General features: G+C 44.4%; 1 pseudogene; it reads left to right on the top strand.

Annotated features, from left to right (window-relative positions):
• Positions 1-8,990: 8,990 nt before the first annotated feature.
• On the top strand, positions 8,991-10,646 carry LOC147692126 (uncharacterized; annotated as a pseudogene).
• Positions 10,647-20,446: the final 9,800 nt, after the last annotated feature.

The following is a 20,446-nucleotide window of genomic DNA, read 5'->3' as shown; positions in this document are numbered from 1 at the left end:
CTTGCTGAGGAATGTTTTGTATGTGCACTATATGGTGTCCAATCAACAAGTTGAATTTATTAAGTTAAACACTTAAAATGTTTGGTAAATAGCTTTGCAGCAAGGTAATGTAAGAGACTCACTTTAAATAGTACCGTTGAAGTTTTTGTTGACTAACTGAACCCTTGAAAGTGTCTGGCTGAAGCACCATATATTATTCACATTTGCTGTGGGGGACTTGAAGTAGTTCAATTTGCAATTCATTTTGTAAGGTTCACTGTCTACCATACTGCATATCTTCCATCCTCTTTCATTAACAATGACTGCCCCTGTTTTTATAGCTCTGCAGGAGTTTATTGTTCAACTGTTTCGTTGATGGGCAGAAGTTGTATTAAACAGATGTCTCATATTTGCATTATGACCCCTGTATGATGCGATGTCATGGGCCTGAATGACTTGCTCATGGATCCCACACTCCAAGTGTCTTTAATCCAATTAAGGAAATCTTCCCTATTGATGCTGCAGGCTAAACCACCATTCTGACACAATCCTCAAAGCAAGTAGTTTCAAAGTTTGAAAAGCCAGGTTTATAAAACATATCAAAAGCTTTATTATTGAATAAAGCTATCAAAAAGGCCAGAGGACTAATAAAAACAGCCCCAACATATTTCACCCTGCGTGGAACTTGATCATTGCAGATCATTTTCCATTGACAGATTGCATTGTAAAGCAACAACCAGACTCTCATATACATTGTTCTTAATTTCACTATAGGTGGCAGTTAAACTTAATTGACATTTAGAAAAAAATGTTGGGTACATAATTATTGCTTCCAGAAATGACATGTTAAAAAAAGTAGTCTGTGGTCAGCACCTGTGTTGCAGACTGGGTTATGACTATGAATTTCCATTATTTTGTGGGGCTGGTGATCTGCTAGGACCTATGAACAACATGTCTTTAGTAGTCATGATGGGTCTCAGCAGTATTCAACTTGGCTTCCACAAGGTACTGCTACTGCCCCTACGAACCTTGAGGGGGAGAAAGTATGGTGGGCAAAACTAGCTTTAAGTAGGCAGATACAGTACCACGAGTGACCATGGGTTCCTGGATGTTACAAATGTGTCCTGTCTCCTTTGGGATTCCTTACTCTTATTTGTTCCTCCTTGATGTAAGTCATTTGTTTGGAATGTTGTAATAGTATGGTCAATTGGTGCAGTATTTATGTTGTAAATATCCAGACTTTCAAGCTGATGCGATATGTTCCAGCGGAAGCAGTCACTCCCCCTGGGGGCAGGGGAGTTCCACTGCCGCCTTGCCTCTCTGGTCCTCGTTGGTTGGATTGGGGGCACCCGGGTTCCCCTCCCGCGGCGGGCCATCCCCTGTCTTGGGTTGTCCCCATGTGCTCAATCTCTCTCTCTCCTTCCCTCTGTGTGTGCCAATCTGCTCCCCGTGCCTGTGTGACACCTCTCAGCCTCTCTTGTGTGCATTCTTCTGTGCCTCCGGCTGTGTGACCTCGGTGCCACCCTATGCACTCCTCCTGGACTCTCTTGTATCCTGTGTGCACCTATACACCCCCGTCTAAGTCCCTCTGTCTGCCCCAATCTGCCCCATCCCTCGTGTTGCACCACTCAGCCTTGCTTGTGTGCATTTCTCTCTCCCTCTGCCGTGTGACCTCTGTGCCTCCCTATGCCCTCCTGTGTCCTCCTCTACACCCCCTGTCTCCGTCCCTCTGTGTACACCAATCTGCCCCCTCCTTCGTGTTGACCCTCTCAGCCTCTCTCGTGTGCAGTTGTCTCTGCCTCCCGCTGCCATTCACAAACAATGTTTATATACCAATTGCAAATTAAAAAAAAAATAATGCAAAGCATTGTCATTTACAATGCCAATAACTCAAACTTTAATGCTGCGAGACCTATTGCATTGCAAATGCTTGTTAATTATGTAAACAGGAATGTATGGAGATTATATACACAGTAAGCAATTGTGTCATAGACGACATCAGCAAACTCTTTAAAAATGGATAATGACTTGGTTTGTTTTATTGATAATATTAACTTGAGTGCATAATGTCTGACTGTATATTTTATCATATATATATATATATATATATATATATATATACACACGCACAAGCATCAACCTTAAAAAAATTCACAAAAAATTGTGAATCGCAAAAATAGCCCAATTGCGATCGCAAAGAACCCTGCAGCAATGCATGAACGCAAATATAGCAAAAACCAATGTTTTCGTAAAGTTAAAGAATCGCAAAATATCCTGTGAATAAATGTACGATTCTTTAACTGCGTCTAGCAAATAGCAAATCGCAACTAAAGAATCGCAAATCAATGCATGAAAAATCGCAATTTGCAATTTTACAGAAAATCGCAAAATTGCAAGTGCAAAAAAAGAAGGATCACAACCAGGTGGTAATAATCAGTGCAAATCAGATACAGTTGAAAGTCAACAGAAACTTACTTAAACACACACAGATTGAGCCTGAACATTTCACAATGACAGGGCTTTACCTGATGGCAAGGAGGATGAGACTCCAGGCAGCACACAGAAGGAGGAGAATACAGGAGCGCATCTTCAGAGTCCGCATTACTTTGCTAGGACAGACAGTAGATGAGATATACAACAAATTTAGGCTCAATGCAGCAATCATCCATGATTTAATCAATGAATTGGATCCCATTCTGCATTGACAGACACGTAGGATGAATGCCATACCCACACATGTGTGGGTCCTATGCTGCCTGCACCTACTGGCGTCAGGCAGTTTCCAAGGGGTCATAGTAGTAGCTGGAGGTGTGTCTCAAAGCGCACTTTCAAGAATCCTCAAAGCATTCCTTGATGCCATGATGCCCGGATCAACTCACACATAAGCTTCCCCACAACCGCACATGACCTCACCAAGACTAAACAGGATTTTTTACCTGATAGCCGGCTTCCCACAAGTCTTAGGTTGCATTGATTGCATCCATGTGGCAATATGCCCCCCTGGAGGAAATGAATACATATACAGGAATAGAAAATGTTATCATTCCCTTAACATACAGGTAGTATGCAATGCCGAATACATAATAACTGACAGTGTGGCGCAATACCCAGAGAGTGCACATGATTCCTATATATTTCGCCAGAGTGGCATACATACTTGTCTTGTCAGGGGTGAATTTGGAGAGGGACATCTGCTAGGTAAACATGTGTTATTAATGCTCACAGACATTGTATGTATGCAAATGTAATACTGCCACTGACCCTTTGCTTACTTCCATGTAGGTATGCCTTGGGTAATTACATGATGACGGCGTACCTCAATCCTATAACTGCCAGTGAACAGAGATATAATGCTGCGCATATATCGACCAGGAACATCATAGAGCGCACCTTTGGGCTGTTGAAGAGCTGCTTCAGATACCTCCATAAAATCGGTGGCGCCTTACAATACAACCCTGAACAATGCTGCAAGATAGTAGCAGCATGTGCCGTTCTACACAACATTGCCGCAAAGGGAGGCATAGCAATTGAGGTGTCTGAAAGCAACTCGGAGGACGACAACCAGCAAGGCCCACACTGCCATGCAGCACATGGGGCAAGCGCAGCAGAAGGTTTCTTAGGAGACGGATGGAAATAACCCAGAATTATTTCTAAAGTCAGTAATGATGAGAAAAAACACGGATATTGCTGTCAAAGTATGTTTATCTTAAAAAATAATGACTTGAGTGTTGAAGCACACAGCTATTGTGCCCAGTAGCGCAGGATTAGCAGTTATGTACATAAATGACTTTAAATCAATTCATGACTTGAAAGTCAGTCAAAAGTGTTGTGTCCGTCAATGGTTACCTCACCATATCTGGATGTCAGTGTGCATGGCAGTCTATCGCTTCCTCCCAAGCACACCCAGACGCCTTTCAGATGCTGCATCTTCATCCCCCATGTTGGCAGCGGAGAGGGTACTGCTGGGTGTCTTGTGCTTTCCTGCAGTGGTAACAGGTATAGACAGACTGCTCATGGTTGAGGCCTGCTCACCACCCTCTTCCAACGTGACAGTATTTGACTCCATTGTGGCAGCTTGCATCATTTCCACTTCATTGGTCACCTGGCCCAGTGCCTTTGCCACATCCCTACTCCAATGGGATATCTCAGTTTGCATGGTCACAGACCTGCGTGCCAGCAGTGCAGTGAATGTGGCCACCCCATTATTGGACTTTGCATACACGTTAATGCGCTGCATTAGTTGGCAATGGTGTCTTGTCTGTGACACATGTCCCTCATGCATCACCCTGGTCAGTTCTTTCACACAATCGGTCAGTACTGCTATATTGTCTACCAACTCCCCTATTTGTGCCTGCACTAAACGTGTGTTTTTCGCCTGTAGGCGCCGCACCCAGAGCATCTGTCCCTCAAGACCACCCGAGGCATCATTAGGTGGGCCCTCCAGCTGTGTGATTAGTGACCTTGCTCTACACCCCCGGCCTCGGGGAGTGCTGCTGGGGAGCAGTGTTTGAGGAATTGGCGTGGGTGTCTCTTGTGGCTGGCTGGACACTGGTGTTAAATGTGCCTCATCCTCAGATTCCATTGTCACCAGTGCTGGGACAGTTGCCCTGCGTCTGGTAGGGGCACGTGACTGATTTTGTGGAACCACATGTGTATCTGTCACTCCTACTGCGCTAGTTTCCGGTGTGTCAATGAAGTCACTGCACTCTGTGATAGAGCAAGTATTCGCATGTGACGCGACTTGCTTGTATCAAGAGCCTCGAATAACATTAATGAAACCTACTCAACAAGTTTGTCTTTCTAATATTGCATTTTACACTACATGGGGGTGTCCCAGTGACGCTTGCCTATGTGTCTACTCATGTTAATGAAGCTTGCTAATAAAATGGTTGCTGCTTTGCGGGAATATAGTCTGCGCATGCGTCGGTCATGCCCACGTGATGTGATGCACTCGCAGTTCTGGAGGGAAATTTGTCACTCATGCGCAGTATTGCTAAAATGGCCGCTTTGTTTCTCACATGCTCCGTGCTTGCACTGCTGCTTTGGCAAAGCCGTTTTTTCTGCTTAACTCCTTATGCTATAGTTATTATAAAGTAAGGGATGTAGTATAGCCATTCACGGTATACAGTGTATTCATTTTATTCTGTGTCTCTAATTTGTTTTCGCTTACTTTTCATGTACCATCCTCGGGGGGGTCTGGGAAGCACCGCTACTCCATCTTGAAGTCAGGGTAGAACCAGTCATGTGACAAGGGAAAAGAAAGTCACGCAGCAGTGGAACCCGGCCAGCTGGCAGCAAAAGCCAAGATGCTCATGGGAACCTGCTCCCTGACCTAGCTGAAGAAAACGAACAGTTACCTGCAATTGCAACAAATGTATTTGGTTGTGTGTGTACCCCATTGTCTGCTAAAACCTCTCTGGCCATGGGAACTGGAATGTAAGGTGGGTTCGAAAATGAATATTAAGTCTGAGAAAGTCCAAAATCTAGGAGGTACCATGACCTAACCTCCTCACTTGCCCAATCAGAAATTAGGGAACCTGTCACTTGCAACATTTGTGGGTAGTACATTGTCACGAAAACAGTAAAATTTGCCTAGGTTTAGCTAGAGAAATTGTCTGACTTGTCCGAATAGCTGACCTGTCACTGACCCAACGAACTCTATAGGTGATTGATACAGAGAGCTGCAGAGCACTCTGTCCGTAATTGCCCCAGACTCAGTCGGAGTTTGGGAAACCTTAATTGCTGGCGGAGCACTTTGCTAGGAGATTCAAAAACCCAATCGGGGTTATTGGCAGATTCCTTGCAGAGAGGGGGTAGCGCAGGCGTTGCATCCGAAGCTGCAGGCGTTGGTCGTATCCTTTGGTGAGCCCAGTCCTGATCCAAATCCTGAGGTTATCCTGTCCTGACTCTCCATGAGCTGTACCTGCTCGCCTACTGGCAACCTAAGTCCTTGAGGGTTCTTTCCCGCCTTTCCCAACCGACCCGTGGCCAGGGTTGGTCTTCATTCTGTCCTAGGTAAATTTAAAGTTGCGTGGGTGTTGGTTTATCTAAGTTTCATTTTTCCCTTTCTGAATAAAGCAAAGTTACCTATTTGTCTTTTACCCTGTTCCTCTCTATAAATAAGTTTCTCGTATAACTGATGCATTAGCATGTTCAATTCTCTCCCTACCCTTAGCCGAATTCAGAATCACATATGCATATATAGCTTGTCCCACTCTTACCCTCCCTTTAGAAATTAAGCACATCTGGATGAGTAGATTGCATAAGTTTTGTTTCCTATAGACTGTTAGTGATAACTGAAAGTCTGCTCTAAATAGTATGTTACCTCTTCTTACCCGCCTTTAGTGAAGTTACAAAAATCTGTTGATCTATATTTAGCGTGTTCCTTATTTTTTCCCCTTCCCTTTATTTCTAAATTTCCAAATGTTTCTTACCTTAATTCATTGTTATACTATTTTCTTAATCTTAGTGATAGATAGTTTGATTTGTGTTAACCTGTGGCTTACTGAAACCGAGGAAAACGATAACTAGATAAAGGTTTTTGAAACTTCTTGCGTTTGTGGTTATTATAAGAGTACAAAATTGAAAAGGTATATGTATTTTGTGCTATCTACTTTCTCCACAGCTAGCTCCTCGACCCATTGTGGTCTTAGGTACCTGAACGAGGATTGGTAAGTCAGGTACACAGTAGTAAATAGAAGAGAACCGAACTGCTGATAGTAGTGTGCAGGTTACCTGATTAAAATATCACGGTGAAATCTTGTTTTATGGGCCCTAGTGTGCATATTTGGTAGCAATACTGGTCGGGTGGCCTGCACGCTCTATCAGTAGTTTCTGGTAAGCAGAGGATGGTTAGGACTAGTTGAGACAGGTAGATAGGTTAATTGTTGATAAACAGAGAAAAATTTAAATGTGCTGCTAAAAATATTTTTTCCCTTGAGATCGATCGACTGCAAAAATATTGTTTTGAAATGTTATGAAATGTTTAAAATGTTTTTATGAAATGCTGCTATATGATTTTTTGTGTTAACCATTTGTTAGTGATTGTTATATGTTGTCTGAAAATCCCCGGGGGCAGAATAGCGGGTGGTGAGGAGAATCCACTTGCAGAGAGGTCACTTACATTGAGGAAAATTAGTGCATGGTTAGGTAGAACTGGAAGCGCTAATTAGGGTTTTCTGAATGAGTGGTTGAATAAATGATAGCAACGAGTTCGCTATGAGAACTTCAGTTGTGATATTATCTAGTAAGGGTCACACGAGGAAGGAGTAGTAGGTTCATCGGAGCTTGAGTGATAGCAAAAGAGTTCGCTAGTGAAACTTTAGACTTAGTATATATCCCGGAAAGAGTGGATGAGTCAAAGGAGTAGCAGGTTCTCTAATGCGTGTGTGAAGGGTAGACAGGAGGGTCTATCCATAGTGTTTGAAAAGTAAATAGAAGAGGTTTACTTGCAGTGAAACAAATCTTTCTGTCTAGACACTCAAGTACAGTGGCGAATGTTATACGTTGTAAACTAAACAGAGCACTTGCACTTTAAGAAAGAAATCAAGTTTCCGTTACCTTGTGAAGGAGGGAGTCAGTTGCGGAGCTGCGCTGACCTCACTCTGTGTCGCACTGGTATTGGTCAAAACAGCGGGTGTGTAGCGGAGCTGGAATTGTAAAGGAGGGGCGAGTGCCAGAGCGTGAGACCGAGTCTCACGAAAGGGCCGCGCACCCATTCGTTGAAATTGTTTTCAATCTCCGTATTGATTGGTTGTTGAGATTTACAAGATGCGCTAGTATTGGAAGAATGTTTGTAAACAAAAGTACTTACCTTTTTAGTCTGAGTTAGGTTTACGAGGTATATGTGGCATTCCTTTAATCCAGAAACTCGACCTGATCCAAGGTACTTAGGGTTTGCAAGAGATCAGTGGAAGGGTCGTAAAATAAGCGGAATGTACGGGAGCAAGAGAAAAATTACTCTCGTAGACAAAATGAAGAATTATTTCAAGAAAGACAAACCAATAAAAACTAGAGAAGGTGTAATCATTCCACCACCTAATACTCCCGCATCATTTATGATGTTTGACAAAGGGTATCATACTTGTGTATGGTTGGAAAATTGGGTGGAATATACTAAGGAGGATGGAGTTTTAGCTTTTCCATTAGATGGTACCTTTAATGGTAGAATTTTGTTTAATTTGAGGACCCGAATGAATGATTTACACCCCAGACCAAGACTGACGCAATATGAGGCCCTAGAAGAATGGGAGATTGAGGCCTTTGAGAGAGACAGACCCAGAATGGATATAGGGCTAGCGAAATTTTATCCGAAAAATCAGAGAGAAACTAAAGAGAAAAAGATGAAGCAATGGAGACAGAATATGATGGTAGAGGGACTATTTCCAGTAAGAGGCGTAGATGAACCCATGGGAGGGAAAAGAACAGAGAAAACCCAACACTTAATGACTGCGGGGGATTCGGAAGACGAATATTTGGAGAATTTATTAATGAAAAATCCACCTCCATATGATGAGGAGTCTAGGTCCTTGAGTTCAAAAAATCCATTTATCAAGCCGTCCAGTAATAGGAGGGCCAGCACTTCTGATACAGCAGGTTCAGGACATAGGCCTGGTAGCAAAGAGGGATTCAGCATGCCCGATACAACTGTACCATGTTATAGACCGTCTTGTGGTGAGGGACCAAGTACGACCTTTCCAACTGCCCCAAATCTCTATCCACCTTTAATTCCACAAGTAGTACATGAAACCTCTATGGAAAAGGTTTTACAGGATCGAGAGAAAGAGGCCTTAATTAAACAGAGAACTGAATTGATACAGAAAATATCCCAGCTAAATTCAAGTCCCGAAGCTTTGACAATTCCAGTAACTATTGGCCCAGTTGTTCCTCTTTATGGGGATAGACAAGCTAGTCCAAAGACTCCAGTTATTACTCCAGCTGTAGTGCCGCCACGAAAAGAGCCCCTAATTGTTGATGACCAAACAAGTGAATGTGAGTCTATAGTTTCCTTAATGGACTTGCCCATAAGAGAACCAGAAGTTAGTGCACCAAGAAAGAACACTCAGACTAGTGCACGAGAAGTCCTGATAGAAACAGCTTCAGGTACTCGAAGTGCCACGGTAGTGACTCCGGAGGAGATAGATCGATGGACTTGAGAATTAGAAAAGGGAACTTCTCAGCCAAAACCATTAGATATTTACAAATTAAGAATGGAATTGGAAGAACTAATGGCTGGGAAAGTGGGACTAGACAGGCTCAACACTCTTAATGAAGAAGAGCTGTTGTTCATATGTAAGAGCATTACCATAAATACCAGAGCGTTCCATGAGAAACTAATGGACACAGCAGCTAATATGGGAATAGATGTCAGCCGATCTAAGGTATTGCAGAAATCATACAGAGCAGAATTTTCTGACAAAGACTTAGAAAACATGAACGTGCCAGGAAAAAAGGTGCAGATAAGAGAATTGTTACACCTGTTACAGAAATGGGGAGACCTAGAAAAATGGAAAGCAAGGTGGGCAAAGAAGAAAGAAGACAGTAGGTCCCGACATGTGTCCATTGAGTATGTCCTAAAAGAAACAGATAAAGCTGAACCATTGTATCCCATGAGAGAAGTACCAGGTGGAAAATATGTACATGTTCCCTGGTCCCGACAGGATATTGTGTCATTCACAAATGATTTCCCAAAATTACGAGAGAAACCTGTAGAATGGTACAGGCAGGTTGAGAGGTTTATTAAGGTTCAAAAATGCATCCTAAAAGATCTAGATGGATTCTTTGACATTGTAGTTCCCGTAGACTTGTGGACAGAATGCAAAATTGCTGTTGATTGGCCCAGTGAGGAGTATGCCAGAGACACTAGGACAGGAGCCCCCTCAGCAGAGGTGATGAGGAAATATGACCAAGTCATATTGTACTTAAAAGGAAAGGTGCCCGCTAAAGAAACTGATTGGACCCGCATAGATAGAACTACCCAAAATCGTGATGAAACTGTACATTCATATTATGAACGACTGTTACAGGTGTTCAAAACGTACAGTGGAATAGATAACGTTGAGATGAAGGATATGACCCATTTCATTTATCGATTCATGTTAGGGTTAAGACCTGAGATTTCACAATGGATCAAAGACAATAAAATTTGTTGGCAAGCAAAACCTATAGATGAGGTCCTGAAATACGCCAAATATTGTGAAGATGAAATGGAAAATAAAAGAAAAGCATTAAAGGAGAAGGTCATGTGGGCACAAGTGAAACTGGCAGAGCAACAAGAAAAGCAGTTAAGTAAAATGAATAATAATACCCAGAATCAAAGCCCTGGGGGTGGAGGGAAGCCCAGAGTTAAAATGAGCAGAGAGGAAGCCAAAAAGAAGTTCCCCTGTCACCGGTGCGGTCAGATAGGGCACTGGAGAGACGAGTGTCCAGCGTTGCAGAATGGTAACATGCCCAATAATGATTTGAATCCACAGGTGCAGAAAGAGGGGCCACAAAAGACTCAGCAACAGGTAAAGCAGCCACAGCTGCCTCGCGCACCTAGGCCAAACTATAGAAATAGAGCACAACAGAGTGAGGAAGTCGAAGTTTGGGAAGGAAGGGAGGATAGAAATGCAGCAACTTCCCAATTCCTGTTGAATGATACATTTCTCTGTGATGAACCTTACTGACGGGGCCTGAGGGAGGACGAGGAGTGCGTGCTTGGCGCCTCCTTGCCGGTAGACCAGACAGGGCCATACATTGAAGGAAAGGTTGAAGGGAATGATGTTACCTTTCTGTTGGACACTGGTGCTACCCGTTCCACTGTGAGAACAGCAGATGTCCCAAACCTACACCTCTCGGGAGAAGCAATCCAAGTAGTGGGTGTTTCTAATCAGATAATTAGTACCCCAGTAACTGAGCCCATGGAAATCACAATAGGGAGTTTCAAAGAGATGCACAGATTTGTCGTCTGTGACTCCAGTCCAGTGAATGTGTTAGGACGTGATTTGTTGTGCAAAATGAATTGCGTTGAAATTCAGACCCCAGATGAAGATGGAATTTACAAACTAATGTTAATAAGGCCTGACTCAGAAATTCAAAGACTGACAATACAAGACTTACCTGAAGAACTTCAGCAGACAGTGAAACCTGAGGTGTGGGATTTTACAGGTATTGATGGCAAATGTAGACCCAATTAAAATAGCCATAAGAGAAGATGCAGTCTATCCAAATACCAAACCGTAAAAAATGAGTGCAGAAGTAAACGCAGAGGTTGCCATCGAAGTAAAAAGATTATTGGAAGCAAACATCATACAGGAAGTGATGAGCAGTCCTTGTAATTCACCTATAATTGGAATCAAGAAACCAAGTGGTAAGTACAGGGTAGTGCAGGACCTTCGCAAGGTAAACAAAATTGTGGTTCCTTGCTGTCCTATGTACCAAATCCTGCCATGATCTTGTACCAAATTCCATGGAATGCTGAATGGTTCACCGTCATTGACTTGTGTCACGCATTCTTTTCAATCCCATTGCATCCAGACAGCAAATTTCTTTTCTCATTTGAATTTGACAGTCATGTCTATGTCTGGAATCGTGTCCCTCAAGGGTACACAGAAAGCCCTTCAATCTTTAATCAGATTCTGAAAAAGTGTCTTGAATCCTTGGTCCTACCTAGGGAATCAGTACTGGTACAATACATAGACGACCTCTTGGTGGCGTCTAAAAGTCAGAATGACTGTGTTGTTGACACCATTGCCTTACTGAACCATTTGGGGGAAGGAGGGCATAAAGTATCACCAGACAAATTACAGTTCTGTACCACTTCAGTGAAATATCTGGGGCACCAGATAGAGAAAGGTATCAGGAAAGAAACCACAGAAAGAATCAGGATAATTAAAAACATTCATCTACCCCGTACTCAAAAAGAGATCAGAATGTTCCTTGGGGTTGTAGGATACTGTAGACAGTGGATTGTGGGATTTGCAGTTTTAGCAAAACCATTGATAAAAATGACCAAGAAAGGAGCAAAGGACCCAGTAGAGTGAGATGAAGAAAGCATGTCAGCTTTTACAAAATTACGAGACTGTCTGTGTGCTGCTCCTGCACTGGGAATGCCTGACTACTCGAAAGAGTTTGCACTGTTTTGTGACACACGCGACAATTGTGCATTGTCGGTTCTGACCCAAGCGCATGGTTTGACTAGACGTCCCGTTGCATATTTTTCTGCCACTTTAGATCCAGTACTGAGAGGGAGGGGTCCCAGTTTGAGTGTGAATTGATGTGAAAAATCCAAACAAATAATTAAAGACACATTGGATGAGTCCACATTGTTTTATTCACAATGGGACTGGGTATATTGAATATACACAAGACCAAATCAATAAATACAATTGGTTGTACAGTGCCCCAGGGAAGGATAAGGGAAGAGGTGGTGATAGGTGATCAGGTGAGGATAAGGTAATGGAAAAGAATAAGTGACAGTAAAATCAATGAATCAAAGATGCTGTATTTATGAGTCATATACAGTATAGTAGACCGATGGTTCATAACAATTAGGTTAGGGGATCACACTTCACATAGAACAGTGAATGAAACAATTGGTGGCGTGAAGTTGATAATCAAATAGGCGGTTGTCGACGTTTCGACCCTCTGAATAATGCAGGCATTAGTTGAGCCCTTGCTGTGGGGTCTTCATCAGGACAGAAAAGGGGGGCAGGCAACCTATTTAGGTGTATAAAATAAAGAATTACATTTCAAAATGGTGGGACATACCTCATGATAGCTATACCAATTAAAGCACACTTGCTAAAGCAGATTGGATGGAATCATTCTTGGGATATCAACAAACTAGTAGGGACCATTAATTACCTAATCTTGAACTTAAATAAATAAACAAGTTCAGGGTGGAACGAATCTAATCTGAAGGAATCAAAATCACAGTAGTTGGACCGAGCGAAAAGAGCTGAGGAACCGGCCCGGGGTTGGTTATGGCATTCTCGATCGCAAGACAAAGTAAGGAGGAATACCTTATTACGTGGTGTTAAAGCGCGTAGTCTCAAGCCACCAGCGGGTTGGGTCCTGTCATGCAGGTAGTGTCTGGAATAGAATACGTAAATTGGGGCTATGGTAAATCACACGGCACCATGAGTAGAATTAAAATAACACGGTGGTACTGACACGGAAACGCTGAATTGTAGATTAACTTACCATGTGGTAAATATCAAAGTTGGTACTGGTTTGCGGCAAGCGAAAATAAGGCAAATGTGGATCCTGTGGGCAAAGGTGAACCAGTCACTCTAAATTCTTACACTTGTAGGTGAAGAAAGTAACGGACAGAAGGGCTGGCGGCTTACCCGTGAATGGGAAGACGCATTAGGGACCGGCTGTAAATCTGTAATCCGAGAGTTCTAAAGGAAAAATTAACGGGTGTCAATTCAGTTTTATAGATTACCGTGACCGAATAGTAACCTTACAGTGTAAAGGTACACCCGAGATCAGTAACTTACTTGTAAGTGCCGACTGAATCGGAAAACGGACGCCGCTCTCACTCGCAATGGCGAGCGGCTGTTCCTGTTTGTCATATCACCATGGAGATCGTACCACCTGGTGTACGATCAGCATATGGATGTAGAAAAAAGACTGCGCATTCAAGCGGTCAGACGGGGGAGATGTTAACAGATATTTGGCGAATAAAGTTAGCATATTGGGAGTACATCACATAGAAGTACAAATTAAATTGTCATCCGTGAAATAAGAGTCATTGTTATACCATTGGGATACAATAAATGTTAAACGCACCGTGAGAGGCCAATAGTGCTGGTATACAGATAATGGGCATACCGTCATTTCCACAATAGCACAAGTTAATACACAGTATTGGAATGTTACCATACATAATTAATAGCCATTACTACTGTCACATGCGATGTCAGAGAGAACGATTGATTTCTAATTATGTGGGTGGTGTACCTCCAACATTGGGGTAAAAACCATTCCAAATAAACAGAGAAATGAACAGTCTCGAGATCATATTGTCACAGTTACTATGGCGCACCTCTCACAATAGGGTGTAGGCCAGCTCAATTGAAGGTGATATATGAACATAGTGTTAGTAAAGTTGGCGTGTGTAAATAAATGTAGGAGGAGACCTAGATTTATGGTAACGTTGCCAGTTGCGAAAAGGAGCTATCATGCTCATTCAGACCAGAATCAATAGAGTCAAAGAAGTACATCCATTTTAGTTTGCGTGTATTTGGATACCAGTGATGTTGCCACCCCGTGGACCTAAGGTAGCTTTCTCTATTACCACCCATTTAAGGCTGTCCGGGGAATGTCCTGCACCCTTAAAATGGTCTACTAGGGGAGCCCCCTGTACTTCGCATCTGATCCTTCTCATGTGCTGTAGGATCCTCGCTTTCACTTTCTGCTGTGTTTGTCCAATGTAGATTTTCTCGCAAGGGCAAATTATTGCGTAGATAACATTAGCCGAATTGCAGTTGCTGTGTGTCTTCAGCATGATTCTATATTGGCAATGTTGGAATTCCTTGGTTTGGATGGTAGTGTCACAGGCTTTGCAATGCCCGCATCTGGAGTGTCCGACCACAGGGGGTAAATCCCATAATGAAGTGATAGTGTGCTTTTCAGGTGTTGGAAGAAGTGACCGTACTACAAAGTCCTTGATACTTTTGGCTTTCTTGAAAGCATGTAGGGGTATTTCAGATTGGTCGATGTCGTCCGATATGAGTTGCCAATGCTGATTGATTATACGCTTGATCTTGTTGCTTTTCGTCTTCAAGGTGGTAACACAGACAATCCTTTTATCCGATTGATCAGTTTTATCTTTCGCTGCGAGTAGTTCATCTCTGGGGTAATACCAGGCACGTTTGCGTGATTTCTTCACCAGACGTCTTGGATATCCGCGTTGTTGCAGTCGGTTTGCGAGATCCTCTGATTGTGTAAAGTAATTGTCTTTGCTGGAGCAATTCCTGCGGAACCGTAGGAATTGCCCAAAGGGCAAATTGTCACTGAGCGCCCTCGGATGGTGACTGTTATATTGCAGCAGCGAATTTCTTTCAGCCGGTCTATGGTATAGTGTGATAAGTAGTATCCCTGATTCCTCATAAATGGTGATATCTAGAAAGTTAATGGTATGGTTGTCCGACTGGATTGTGAATTTCAGAGATGAAGACTGATGATTTAGCCATATGAAGAAAGAGGATAATTCATCCTGATTACCATTCCAAATTAACAGAATGTCATCAATGTATCGCATCCAGAGACCCAATTGGTCTCTGAATGGATTCACTTGGTTAAGAACTGTGTCTTCCTCGAAGGCTGCCATGTAAAGTATTTCCACATCTGGGGCAAAAGGAGCCCCCATGGCTACTCCTGAGGTCTGGAGGTAGAATTTGCTTTTGAATACAAAGAAATTCTTCGTCATGGCTATTCTTAGTAATGCCACAATTAATTCAGATGGTACTTGTACCGGGGCAGGTCGTCGTTGCAAACACCGTGATATCACAATGAGGGCTTCTTGTTGAGGGATGCATGTGTATAATGAAACCACATCACATGTTGCTAGTCTTTTGAGATGGTGGTCAAACGGTAGATTTTCCACAATGTTAATCGTATGCATGGTATCCCTTAAGTAAGATTGGGTAGATTCAGCCAAGGGCTTTAAAAAGAAGTCAATGTATTTCCCAAGTGGCTCAAGGATGGAGCCGCACCCCGATACGATGGGGCGACCAGGTGGAGTGACCATACTTTTGTGAATTTTGGGTATGGTATAAATTGTCGCCAATCTAGGATGTTTTTGATTGAGGTATTGAAACTCGTTCTCCGATAGAAAGCCTTGGTCGAGACCAGCTTGGGTTAGCTCCAAAATCTCTTGGGCAATGGCTTTGGATGGATCTGAGCGCAACAGTTGGTAGCAGGTGACATCGCCCAACTGTCGAAGAATTTCAGATTCATAGGCAGAGGTATCTTGGACAACTATCGCCCCGCCTTTGTCCGCAGGTTTGATCACGACTTGTGTATTGCGGGCTAGCGATTGTAAAGCTGTCTTCTCCCGTTTGCTGGTGTTATACTTAGTGAAGGATTTAGTATGTAGAAGTTCTTGCACGTCTCTCCACACCACCGCCTCATAGGCTAGGATTTTATGACTCATTGTACCGGCAAAGGGGACAAAGGTTGAAGGTATTCTCAATCCTGTTATTGATGGATTGGTTGGTGGACCTGAATTCCGGAAAAAGTATTTGAGCCGGATTTTCCGAAAAAATTTAAATAGTTCAGTCCGTACAATGAAATTATCAGGTGTGTGCATGGGGACATACGATAGCCCTTTACTCAGTACTTTTTTTTAAAATTTTTTTTTATTTTTTTGAAAACCTTTATTTATCAAATGCACAGTACACAGCGTCTGCCCACAACCCAATCGGGCCGGCCGCTATGACAATAAAGTGAATTATCAACTACATTGCGCTCCGGAAAAGGCCATAAGTGGATTAATTACGGTGTAGTGGCATAGAACATCATATAAAGGATAACAAAGGTTCAATTTTGTAATTTTGTCGAAAGTCAAACAAACAACAGAAACACTCACATGGTAAAACAATGTCTAGTTCGTGGGAGGGGAGGAAAAGGGGGAAATCAATATACAAGAATGAAACCAGTTCTTCAAGGGGCAGGGAGACAATGAAAGGGAATGTTAAAAAGGAATGGATGCTAATCTAAGGGAACGTCAGTTACGGGGATGAGGGAATGATCTCAGTGTAATCAAGTGGTGGGGTACAGATGTCTCCACGGTATTCGTTCCATTGTGCCCAGATTCTACCCCATTTCTTAGGACGACCTCGAGCCTCATAAACTGTCTTTTCCCGAAACATGCACCAATCCATGTTATCCTTGCAGGCACTTATTCCAGGTGGTCTGTGGGAGCCCCAGAGTTGCGCTATGTCCCTCTTGGCAATCATGTTGCCCAGGGTGATCCAGAAGGTCTGAGCGGCCGTACAATCCGTAGGTTCCCACACATTAAGCAGGCAGCGCCTCGCCTCAGGAAGGAGGGGGACCCCAGTGACTCGCCCATCACATCATGCACCCTAGACCAAAAAGCGGAAATAACCGGACATTCCCACAGAATATGAAGAAAGGTGCCGTTCATACCACAGCCACGCCTACACAATCCATCAGTTGAGAGCCCCATCCGTACCAGACGCATACCAGTCATGTAGACTCGGTGGAGGATCTTCAATTGCACAAAGCGAAGCCGAGCCGGAATAGCCACCTCCTTGGGGGAGGAAATCGCCATTTGCCAGTCTTCGTCATCCAATTCGAGGCCATCCGCTACCCAGGAGGCCCGAAGTTTCACCAGAAGGTCAGCCCTGGTGTTAATGAGCTTTTTGTAAATTAAAGAAATCGTACTGTCCGGGACATGGCCGTCCAGAATACGATCTTCCAGCGGGGACGACTGGGGGATATCCGTCCCAGGGGGAAAGGCAGAGAGCAGGGCATGCCCCACCTGAAGGTAACGGAAGTACTCCTTGTCGTCCAGTTGGTACTCTACCTTCAGGGCCTCAAAGGATTTTACTGTGCCTCTGGCCCAAAGATCCTCCACCTTGCTAATACCAATCATATCCCATCTGTCAAACCCTTTCGTCCGCCACAGGCTACCCAGCCGTTCAGAATCATACAACGGGGTCATGCGCGTCAATCTATCGCTCCAACCAGTAACCACAGTCGCATCCTTCCAGGCACGCACGGCGCACTTCGTAGGTCCAGTCAAGAGCCGGAGTGGTGCCTTCGAATATAAGGCTCTATTGAAGTTGCCTCCCGGCAACAGGAGTTTATCCATAGCGAAAGCGGGAGTGGGCCCTGGAGAATACGTCACGTGGTTAATCGCACTTAATTGCGAGGCCCAATAATAATGTCTGATGTCAGGCAGAGCAATACCGCCATCGTACCATGGGAGCGTGAGTTTTGCTAGGGAGATACGGGCTCGTCCGTCCCAAATTAACTGCCTCTGAAGGCCTTCAACCTCACGGAAATAACGGGAAGGAACAGGATCGAAAAAATTCTGTAAGGCATATAAAAACCTGGGGAAGGACATCATTTTAAAAAGTGCCGCCCGTCCCAGTGGAGATAAGGGCAAATCACGCCACCTTCGTACATCCTGCTTGAGGCGACGAAGAGGAGCATAGAGATTCGGTCATAGCGCACTGAGGAGTCCATAGAAATGAAAATTCCCAAATATTTAAAGCCATCCTCTGCCACTTGAATCGGGAATCTACGAGGCAGCGGAGGCAGCACCCCCGCTATAACATAGACACACGATTTGGTCCAGTTAATAACAAGCCCAGAGTTCTTCCCAAAGGAGGTAAGAACATCGAAGAGCACGTTGAGAGACTTCTGAGGTGAGGTGAAATAAAGAAGAATATTGTCAGCGTACAGCGAGACGCGATCCTCTAGATCCGGCGTCCACTGGATCCCCTTAATCGAGAGCTCCCAGCGAAGCCACGCTGCAAGGGGTTCCAATGCCAATGCGAAGAGAAGTGGAGAGAGCGGGCACCCCTGACGGGTGCCACGTCCCAATGGAAATGATTCAGAAACTCTGCCGTTTACTACAACTTGGGCTAACGGTTGTTCATATAGGAGCCGCACCCATGCAATAAAGCTAGGACCAAAACCAAACTTGGAAAGGGCCGCCCACAAATATGGCCACTCAATGGTGTCAAAGGCCATTGTGGCATCCAGGGAGGCCACAACTGCAGGTTCAGTGAGAGTCTCGGCTCTCGCGAGAACGCTGTGGAGTCTACGAAGATTGAGAGCTGTATTTCGATGGGGAATAAAACCGGATTGATCCGGATGGATCAAGTCGCAGATCACTGACAATAGACGATTAGCCAGGACTTTGGCCAGAATCTTAGGCTCGGCGTTGAGCAACGAAATGGGGCGATAAGAGGTCCATCGGTCACGAGGTTTGCCATCCTTGTAAATGACCACTATGGTAGCCAAACGCTGTTCGGAAGGAAGGAGGCCCGCCTCGAATGCATCAGCAAACATAGTGCGTAAACGGGCAGCCATTTTGTCCGGTCGCAGTTTGTAGAGCTCGATAGGCAAACCGTTGGGCCCCATTGCTTTGCCTGATCGCAAGGACCTAATGGAAATGGCGATCTCGTCCACCGTGATAGGTGCCTCCAGAGCTAATCTGTCCTCCTCCGACACGCAAGGCAGTGCAATGTCACGCAAAAGCAAACAGGGGTCAGCCTCATCTCGGTCACTCACAGATCTGTATACCGTTCGGAAATGGTCCACAAAACATTCAACGATCTCCCCCGGACCAGTCACACACTCACCAGTCTCACGGGTTATTACGGGCACCACACGGCTCAGTCTCTCAGCCTTGTCCAACCACGCCAGGAGCTTACTAGCCTTATCACCCACATCGTAAAGACGGCCTAGCTGATTCATACGCATCACCTTAGCAGCGTCAGTTACCAAGTATCTATAATCTGCCTGTTTCAGCTCTAAGGAGTGTAAAAGTGCAGGTGTATCGTCTCCACCCAACTCACTTTCAAACGTAGTTATTTCCGCCTCAAGAGCTGACACAGCGTTCCTCCTTGCCTTCCTATCAGCCGCAATAAGGGACAACGCGGAACCCCGTATAACGGTTTTGAAAGCCTCCCACAGAGTTGTAGGGGAAGCGACCGATCCCACATTCTCATCAAAATAACAATCGATCGCCTTAACCAAGTTTGAGCGAAGCTGAGGATTCTTAAAGTGCCAGGGATGGATAGGAGGGATCCTACTTCCAGAAAAGCCTCCCACCGAAACCTCGAGTAACAGGGGGGAATGGTCAGAAATACCCCTAGGGAGATGCCGGATCCCACGCACCAAGGAGGAGTTAGCAGTTAGCATCAAAAAGTAATCAATCCTCGAGAGGCTGCCATGAGCACCTGAATGAAAAGTGTACTGAGTTTGTGTGGGGTGCAACATCCGCCAAACATCCACCAACCCAAAGGTCTCAATCAATTCAGTCAGCCACATCTGGGACAACGGCAGAACCCTAGGGGGCAGCCGGTCACACTCGCCCGATATTACCGAATTGAAGTCCCCGCCCATGATCAGGAGACCATCCGGAAGCCCTAGAAGAGTCCTACCAAGGTCAGCATAAGTGGTAGCCTGCAGTCAGGGAATATAAAGAGCAACAATTACAATCAGCCTCCCCTCCCATCTCCCCAAGACAGCAGCATATCGACCCCGATCATCGAGGGTGACATCATCTATTTCAAGGGCCAAAGAGGATTTCACCATTATACCAACCCCCCGGGAACCGGATGTAAAGCCAGCGTGAGCCACTAGTCGGTAACCTCGGCGGTCAAGAGCTTTATAAGCATTTCCTATCAAGTGGGTCTCCTGGAGTAAAACAACATCAGGGGAATGGCGTCTGATAAATTGAAGCACAATACCACGTTTACTCCTATCTCCCAGACCA

Source organism: Lissotriton vulgaris, chromosome 9 (assembly GCF_964263255.1).
Source record: "Lissotriton vulgaris chromosome 9, aLisVul1.2, whole genome shotgun sequence".
Lineage (NCBI taxonomy): Eukaryota > Metazoa > Chordata > Amphibia > Caudata > Salamandridae > Lissotriton > Lissotriton vulgaris.
The sequence above is the reverse complement of the archived record's forward strand: the minus strand, read 5'-3'. Positions and strand labels throughout refer to the sequence as shown.